Source organism: Sinocyclocheilus anshuiensis, unplaced genomic scaffold (genome assembly GCF_001515605.1).
Source record: "Sinocyclocheilus anshuiensis isolate Anshui unplaced genomic scaffold, SAMN03320099.WGS_v1.1 scaffold518, whole genome shotgun sequence".
Lineage (NCBI taxonomy): Eukaryota > Metazoa > Chordata > Actinopteri > Cypriniformes > Cyprinidae > Sinocyclocheilus > Sinocyclocheilus anshuiensis.
In genome coordinates, this window is record NW_015544151.1 from 29,322 (window position 1) to 38,759 (window position 9,438).

General features: G+C 42.3%; 1 pseudogene; it reads right to left on the reverse strand.

The window, feature by feature from the left end:
* The window catches only part of LOC107695183 (stonustoxin subunit beta-like), a 10,928-nt pseudogene extending 1,939 nt beyond the window's left edge, over nt 1–8,989 (reverse strand).
* Between the last annotated feature and the right edge of the window lie 449 nt (nt 8,990–9,438).

Consider the following 9,438-nt stretch of genomic DNA (forward strand, 5'->3'; position numbering starts at 1 on the left):
AGCCCTTCCTGGGCTGAACTGGGGTTCGGGAGCCCTTCCTGGGCTGAACTGGGGATCGGGAGCCCTTCCTGGGCTGAACTGGGGATCGGGAGCCCTTCCTGGGCGGAACTGGGGACCGGGAGCCCTTCCTGGGCGGAACTGGGGACCGGGAGCCCTCCGTGGGCTATACTCAGGACCTGAGCTGACACTGGAACGAACTCTGGGGCCACAGCCGACACCCTTCTCCTCACCCCTAGCATCCTCTTCTGGATCGGGGGGAACAGGCGTGGTCGGCGAACTGGAGTGTTGAAAGTTGGCGGGCTTGCCACATTAATGTCCGATGGGCTTGCCATATGCGTGGCCAGTGAACTTGACTTGGCGCGGCTGGCTCTGAGCGTCCAGCGGGCTTGTCTTCGGCGCGGCCAGCGGGCTGGAGATAGCCCCGGCTGACGGGCTTGACATCGGCCCGGTCAGCGGGCTGGAGAAAGCCCCGGCTGGCGCTTGACAACGGTGCGGCCGGCACGCTTCACAGAACAGCGGTCTTCGTACCGCGGAGACAAACAGGGGAGAAAAGGAAAACCAAAAGACTGTTCAAAAAACGAAAACAAAACACGGAGGAAGGAGCGCCGCTTACTGTTCTGGTCAGTCGTTCTGTCACGGTTCACACACACGAGGAACACGGGAATGAAGGAGCGAGGAGACACGGAGTAAAGTCACTCAAAAGGGTTTATTTGAACAAAGGCTTGGAATCACAGGACTCGACACATGAGGATGACGTTTACCGACTGACCAAGGACAAGAACTAGAACACACAGGAACTGATGAGGGGAAGACAAGGGACACCTGGAACTAATAAGACAATCAACATAGGAAACACCTGGGAACAAAGAATTCAAAACACGAGACAGAGAAACTGGAAGACGGAGCACATAGGGAGCAAAGACACACACAAAACCTGGCCCAGAGTCTGACAAGTACTTTGACTTTGTTTAACGCAGTGCATTCTGGGACTGCTTTATCTGCAAAGGATAATGCAGTGTTGATTTCAGGATTTCATACAGTAGTAAAAAAAATCCTGTGTAATAATTTATTTAAAATACATTTATTTCATACTAAGTATACTGACATATTACTTAAGACTTACTGATATCAAATTCTAATTAAACTTTATTTGGAGTATTTCTTTATTGCACATTGCACATTTCTTAATATTATGCCTAAAATGTGTTTTAATATCACTAAAACTGTAATTGCAGGGTATATTAATTAAGCTCCTAAATATGTAAATGTATTTGTAGTATACTTAGCACAAAACACATTTATTACAATACATTTTAGTGTTTTTTTCTCCACTAGGATAAACTGATAGAATATCAGGGAATTTCAAAAGTGTGAGGTCATTTATACTCATGCATTTATTTCTTTGACTATAAATTATTCTTTGTTAGTGTTATCTATTGCTGTGTGTGTGTGTGTGTGTGTGTGTGTGTGTGCGTGCGTGTGTGTGTACATATATATATATACACATACAGTTGTGCTCAAAAGTTTGGACAATTGGTAATATATTTTTCTTTTTTCTTTTTTTTTTTAAGAAAACATGAGTGATCAGACAAAGCATTTCTTTTATTTCTTATGGGATTCATATTTAACTACAAGTTATAACAGAATTGCACAATCAGAAAACAAAACATGGCAACAAAGAAAAAATGAAATGACCCCTGTTCAAAAGTCTGCATTTTATAATAGTTGTCTATGAGGCCGTGAATTCTTGCAGGTGGTATAGCTACCCATTCTTCTTGGCAAAATGTCTCCAGGTCATGCAAAGTCTTTGGTCGTCTCGCATGAACAGTACTCTTGAGTTCTCCCCAGAGTGCCTCAGTGATATTAAGGTCAGGAGACTGTGATAGCCACGCCAGAACCTTCAGCTTTCTCTGCTGTAACCACTGGAGGGTCAACTTGGCCTTGTGCTTAGGGTCAAGAAAGTCCAAGAGCATCCCATGCCCAGCTTTCGTGCAGAAGAATGCAAATTGTCTGCCATTATTTTCTGATAATATGCTGCATTCATCTTACCATCAATTTTTACAAGATTCCCAGTACCTTTAGAGCTCACACATCCCCAAAACATCAGTGAGCCAGCACCATACTTCACAGTGGGGATGGTATTCTTTTCACTATAGGCCTTGTTGACTCCTCTCCAAACATAGCGCTTATAGTTGTGACCATAAAGCTCTATTTTGGTCTCGTCACTCCAAATCACAGTGTGCCAGAAGCTGTGAGGCGTGTCAAGGTGTTGTCGGGCATATTGTAACCAGCTTTTTGTGGCATTGGCATAGTAAAGGCTTCTTTCTGGCAACTCGAACATGCAGCTCATTTTTGTTCAAATACCATCGTATTGTACTCCTTGAAACAAACAACCACGCCATCTTTTTCCAGAGTAGCCTGTATTTCTGTTGAGGTTACATGTGGGTTTTTCTTTGTATCCTGAACAATTCTTCTGGCAGCTGGCTGGCTGAAATCTTTCTTGGTCTACCTGACCTTGGCTTGGTATCAATAGATCCACGAATTTTCCACTTCTTAATAAGTGACTGAACAGTACTGACAGGCATTTTTAAGGCTCTGGATACCTGTTTGTATCCTTTTCCTTCTTTATAAAGTTCCACTACCTTGTTACGCAGGTCTTTTGATAGTTCTTTTCTGTTGAATCGAGTGTGTTAGATGAGGGAGACAGTGCTGGGCTGCTCCAGGACAGTTTTGAAAACCATTTCAGAGACATGTTCTTAAATGTGACACATATAACACATAACACGCATGCACAGTTTTAAGGCAGCTTTAATCACCTTTTTGGTAACTTTGTGACTTAACTGCCCACGACATTGGATGCTTGTAATTTATTTCACGCTTTGATATTAAATTATATATACTACAGCACACGCCGGCGCTTTTGTGCGTGCAATTGAAGAGCGCGTGCTCCAAGCACAGTACCGTTTCTCCCAGTGCTCTCCCTGGTGCTGAAGTGAAGCGGGAGTGCATGTCTGAAACATCTCCACTTTGATGTGGTCGTAAACATGGTCTGCAACTAAATAAATGCACTTCTTGTCAAGAAAAAAGAGACAGAAGTAGCAGTTATGAGTGGGGTGGCCAATCCTAAGCTCCGCCCCTGCGTTAAATAATTTTTTAATAATTTAATAAGTTAACGCGTTAATTTTGACTGCACTAATATTAATATATATATATATATATATATATAGACAATAAAGAGTATGAACAATTCTTGTTGGCATACTTGAGTTTGTCCAGTGTGCAGTTTGGATCCTCCAGTTTTTCAGAGAGCAGCTTGACTCCTGAATCTCCTGGGTGATTGTAGCTCAGATCCAGCTCTCTCAGGTGTGAGGGGTTTGAACTCAGAGCTGAAGACACATATCGACAGCCTTTCTCTGTCACCATACAACCTGACAATCTACAAACACACACAGAAATAGTCAATATCACATTAGTTTGGCAGTCAGATGTCACAAACACACAGTGTGGTAGCTGTCCATTTTTATAGATTTATTCACAAAAGTACAAAAAGTGTAGACACCTGATACATTTATGCTCCAGTAAAAATGTCAGTAGAAATGTACACTAATATAGAGACCTGCACTCCAGAGTGCAACAGGGTGCGGCGCGGGGCAACTCTTGATGGGCGAGTGCGGGTGCGGGCGGGAAGCGACTCGTGTGTGTGCGGGATGCGGGAGAGTAAAATGATTTGCGGGACTCCCGGAAAATAGAAATTATCTAAACAGAAAATGTCTAAAAAATATAAATTGTTATTTATGTGTTGCACAAAAGCAAAAAGAACAACTATTAACATTAAAATGATTAACACGTGCAAGCTAGGCATAGTTTCTATTTATAACACGTGTTTAAAGGGTTGCGCAATGTAGCCAATCACAGACTGAGCTGTTGATTTCTGGAACGCAGTGGCCAATCAGAGGTGATTTAAGTTAGAATCCTCTCACCGCAGTGCTGAAATTGCGTGCTCACGAATCCTCTCATTTTAACACACATAAGAGTAGGCATTGTGAAAGATTCATTATGCATATGTTCATTGTATTATAACAGAGCTTTATGAGATCGCTATTAACTGTGAAAGCTGAGATGTCAGCTTTTAGTGGTAATAAAGGAAGCGCTGCTTACATTCTGCCATGCCAAACCATGCACGCAGCAGCCCATGCTTGCTTTTCTGTTAAAAATAACAGTGGTTTGTGAATGTTGGTGCTTAGCCTAAATAACACATATTTTATCAGGAGCATTTATGCTGGGATGTTGTGGATCTTAGGAGATGTTACAGAACCATTTAATGTAAATTTCTTTGATATGCTGAAAGAAAATCTATATAGATTACTTTTATGCGGGCTTTTGCGGGCGGGAGCGGGACAAAACATGAATGTCGCGGGCGGGAGCGGGCCCAGATAAGATGTATTTCTGCGGGAGTGGGCAGGAGCAGGACTGAAAAATCCGTCCCGCGCAGGTCTCTACACTAATATTTCAAAAAGGTACATGGATATGTTCTTATAAATTTGCTCCCAAACATAAGATTGTTGCTTAGCGTCGGAAGAAGGTGTGTCCAAACTTTTGACTGGTAATGTATATCATATCAAAGTATCTACACATGAGCTACACTTGGTTAGTAGCACTCAGATTTTACCTTGTTTAATAATGCCACATTAAGTGTCATTTGTATAGTTTGAAATCAGTGAATTAGGCTTTTTGAGTCTAAACCTTCAGTGTTACGTTTGTGTCATTGGTGTTTCTGTGTTTTCTTTTTGAAAACACGAGTTGAGTATTGTAAAACTGATGATAAGCTCTCACAAGACTGAGCAGTGAGATTACACCCACATAGCCTGTGCAGAGAGAGAGAAATCAAAAACAAATAAACAGTGATATTAATGTGTTAATCAGGTAGGGTTTATAACAGAGCTATTCAACTGGCCACCCATGGGCAAAGGTGCAACAAGGTGGCCACACTGGCCCGGGCCATTGTTTCACAGCTGAAATAGAAAAGGAAGAGAAAGGAAAATTGACAAAAACAAACAACCACAGACCATAGCAACAACAGATGCCAGTGTTGATAAACACTTTTGTGAGGGAGTTGGGAGATATACACAACTCTAGTATAAAGACATTATTATCAGTCATATCTTCTGGAAAGAAATAGCACAGACACTGGATAAAGATGATCATCATAAGGAGTATACTTTGAAAGGCTGTACTGTTTTTGAAAGGCGTTTTATTTTTTAATAAAGCTGCATATGGATCTCAACCTGTCTGACGGTTCTTTACAGTAGACTTCAACCATCCACCGATCCTGCAGCTCTTCAACAGCTCACATCTGAGGTCTCTGCTCAAGCCATGCATCAGCAACAGCTCAACTGGCTGATGATGCTAACCAAGGAGTTAGTTAAGATGCTGCAAACTCTCCGCTTATCCACCAAGCAAAGCATCAACTCACACCACAAGCTCGTCTACCATGAGCACGGTATCTGTTAATCCATGCCTCACCTTTCCCGAAAAGTTTGATGGGTCCCCAGGTGAGTGTAAAGGTTTCCTACTACAGTGCTCTTTGTGTTAACCAGCAGCCCACATTATATTCCATGTACAAAAGAAGGATTTCGTTTGTCTGCTCGTTTCTAACAGGGAAGGCTTTAAACTGGGCCAATGCCATCTGGGAAACCCAAGGATCCACTTTTCCCTCGTTCAAAATATTTCTTCAACATTTTAGAGAGGTGTTTAAGCATCGAGGGAATGGCCGAGATGCTGGTGACCAACTGCTGTCCCTTCAACAGGGTGAGAGCACTGCTGTGGCATGTGCTCTCAATTTTCACACGTTAGTGGCTACCTTGTAACTGTTCTTTCACAAGGGGCTACATTTGGAACTTCTGTCAGAATTGGCTTGTCGTGATGAAGGAAAGGATTTGAATCAATTTGATGCAGCTTGGTTGTGCACCTCTCACACCTGAGGAGAAAGAGCATCAAATCAAACAGCATCTGTGCTTATACTGTGGCCAACCCGGTCATGTGAAGGCCACTTGCCAAGTTCGTCCCAACCAGCATTATCCATTTTAGGTAAGTGCATGCTAATTAATGCCTTACTCATCTTCTTGTATGGAAATACCTGTTCAGTTGACTGTCTCTGAGAAAACCATTTGTACTACTGCTATGCTTGACTCCAGAGCTGCGGGCAATCTCATTGATATTGACTTTGCTGAGCAGAATGATATACTAGTGACTTCTTGTGCATCTCCTTTGTCAGTTGCTGCATTAGATGGAGCACCACTGGGTTCGTGCTATGTTCATCATGTCACTCAGGATTTCACGCTTCAGGTTAGAGTCCTACACACAGAGATCATTTGCCTCTACCTAATTCCCTTGCCCAATTATGCCATCATTCTCGGTCTACCCTGGCTCCAGCAACATAATCCCCAGATCTCATGGGCTGGCAAGGAAATCACACATTGGAGTCAAAGCTGCCAATCTAAATGTCTTCAACCTGTCACCGCTCTGCACGTTAGCACCACTGAGCTTAAACCCAAGGATTTACAAGTTTTTAATCTTCCCACTGAGTATGCTGACCTAATCTAAGCTTTCAGTAAAGTCAAGACAACACAACTTCCTCTCCATCGACTAAGCGACCATGCCATTGAATTACTGCCAGTTAATTACTTCTTCTCACTGTCAAAACCAGAATCTGAAGCCATGCAGAATTACATTAAGGAAGAACTGGCCAAGGATTTCATCCGGCCCTCCACCTCTCCAGCATCAGTCGGTTTCTTTTTCGTGGGAAAGAAGGATGGCGACCTTTGACCTTACATCGATTATCATTGACTGAATGAAATCACATTAAAGTTTTGCTATCCCTTACCTCTGGTACCTGAAGCCCTAAAACAGCTCAGAACAGCCGAATTCTTCACTAAACTAGACCTCCCTAGTGCCTACAATCTCATCTGTATATGAGAAGGAGATGAACTGAAGACCGCTTTCTCTACTAGCACTGGGCATTACAAGTACTTGGTCATGCCATTTGGGGCTCGTAAACAGTCCTTCTGTGTTACAGGCTGTTATAAATGACATCTTCAGAGACATGTTTAACAAGTGGGTAATAGTTTATATTGATGACATCTTTGTTTATTCAAGTACCTATGAAGACCATGTCAAACATGTAAGGTCCTGTTCTCCAACGCCTGATCGACAACAAACTCTGCCAAAGCAGAGAAATGTGAGTTTCACTTACCATCTATGGTGTTCCTCTGATATGTAATTAGTCCCAAAAGAGTTGCCATGGATGAAACCAAAGTGAGTGCCATTGTCACCTGGCCATTACCCTGCCACAACGTTTTCCGGGCTTTGTGGACTTCTACCGAAAGTTATTTTGTGGTTTCAACAGTATCACAACACCCTTAACCTCCATGCTCAAAAGGAACTCTCACAATCTCTCTTGGTCTTCAGAAGCTCAGCAGGCATTTCAAGAATTAAAATCCAGATTTACCTCAGCTTCCATTCCGCATCACACTGATCCAAGTCTAGAGTTCATTTTTGAAATTGGTGCTTCCGTTACAGGCATTGGGGCTATTCCATCCCAACAACATAGTACTCCTCCTGAGGTGTTCCCTTGTGCATTCTATTCTTGGAAACTCAACCCCACTGAGCAGATCTACGATGTTGGCAATCGAGAGCTCTTAGCCATGAAGGCTGCATTCGAGGAGTGGAGGCATTGACTGGAGGGGGCTAAACATCATATGCCACCTGACTGTCCCAATGATAAGACCTTCATGCCCCCTGAGTTCTGTCAACGACTCATGCTAATGTCCCATGCATGCATCCTGGCATCACAGCAACCCTTCAGATAATCAGTAACAAGTTTTGGTGGACTGGTATGCAGAATGAGATCACCATGTATGTCAAGAACTGCTCAAATTGCAACATCAATAAACCACTCAAACAACTGCCTGCTGGGTTGCTCCAACCTTTAACCATTCCTCGAAGACCTTGGTCCCACATCGCCATAGATTTTGTTATCGATCTCCCGGTGTCCCAGGGTCATATGACTATCCTCACTGTGGTAGACAAATTTTCCAAGGCTTGCAGACTCATACCGTTACCTAAGCTCCCCTCTGCTCTACTCTTTACCTCTGGGTTTTTGCGCTCTATACGAGCTGTTCTCTATATTTTGATCACGTTTGTGAGATGTTGATGCACTTGAAGTTATTCACCTGAATACTTGACTGTATCAGTTTGTGTTGAATAAGACTCCTGCATTTAAGTCCATCTCCCTCTCTCTTTTGATTACATCTGTTACAATAATGATTTAATCTTTGGATAAATTATACAATATATACAAATATCACTTCCCAGTCTGCACATGCACTATAGTGGTGTGAAGCAGTGTGGGCTGGTGGGACCAGTGATAATGAGTGGTATTCATACCACACACCAGTCTCTTGAGTCTCACATATCTGCCCTGGTTCCAAAATCAAATCACTGAGGATGCTTCTGAAAGTAGTGAAGGTTCTTTAGCCTTCATGCTCATTTATTTTGACATATTATATTATTGTCCCATCTATTATTATGATTATCAATCTGTCAATCATTGCGATTATGAAAGCGAATCCCATTTTTGCAGATGTCACTCCCAAAACTTTCCAGCATGTGGCCGCTTGTCTTCTTAGCAGCATGGAAATGTCAGGTTTACAGGACACCTGGGGACCCTGATTTTAGTACAGATGATTACTTTTTCATCAGGTGTTATTGAAGAGACACTGCTTGTGTCCTCCAAGAAAATGCCACTGATAGATTCATACTACAATATAAAGTGTATCTGCTAGTCATATTAATGAAACAGCTATTCATACACATATTTGAACATAATAAATAATAAATGAATGAACATGAAAGTCAAACCTTAGTATCTCCAGCTGACAGTTTAGACTCTTCAGTCCATAAGAAAGCAGCTTCACTCCTGAATCCTTAAGGTCATTTACACACAGGTCCAGCGCATTCAGATGAGAGTTTGGTGATTGGAGAGCTGAACACACAGTTTCACAGTGCTGATCAAAAGGGCAACATCCAGCAAGTCTATAACAGAGCAAGACAGTGAGGAGGAGATGGATGGTTAAAGTCATGTTTTCTGTATTCTGTGCCTGACAATAAAATGTATTTTATTGATCACGTATCTAATATCCAATGTGACATGAAGGTCTCTGAACACAAGTCATGATGATTGCAGTGGCTATCTGTAAATCCGAACATAAGCACATTAGGTGGAGTCTAAACATGAAAAATCCCCATTGTAAAATTAACACTGCTCTGTATTTATAATGGAGCCACCAGCAGAGTGTTAAAAGTAACACTGAGGCAGAATCATAAGTAATGATCAATGTTGATGTTTTGTTGAGAATGTTTTATTTGAAATGCTTGACC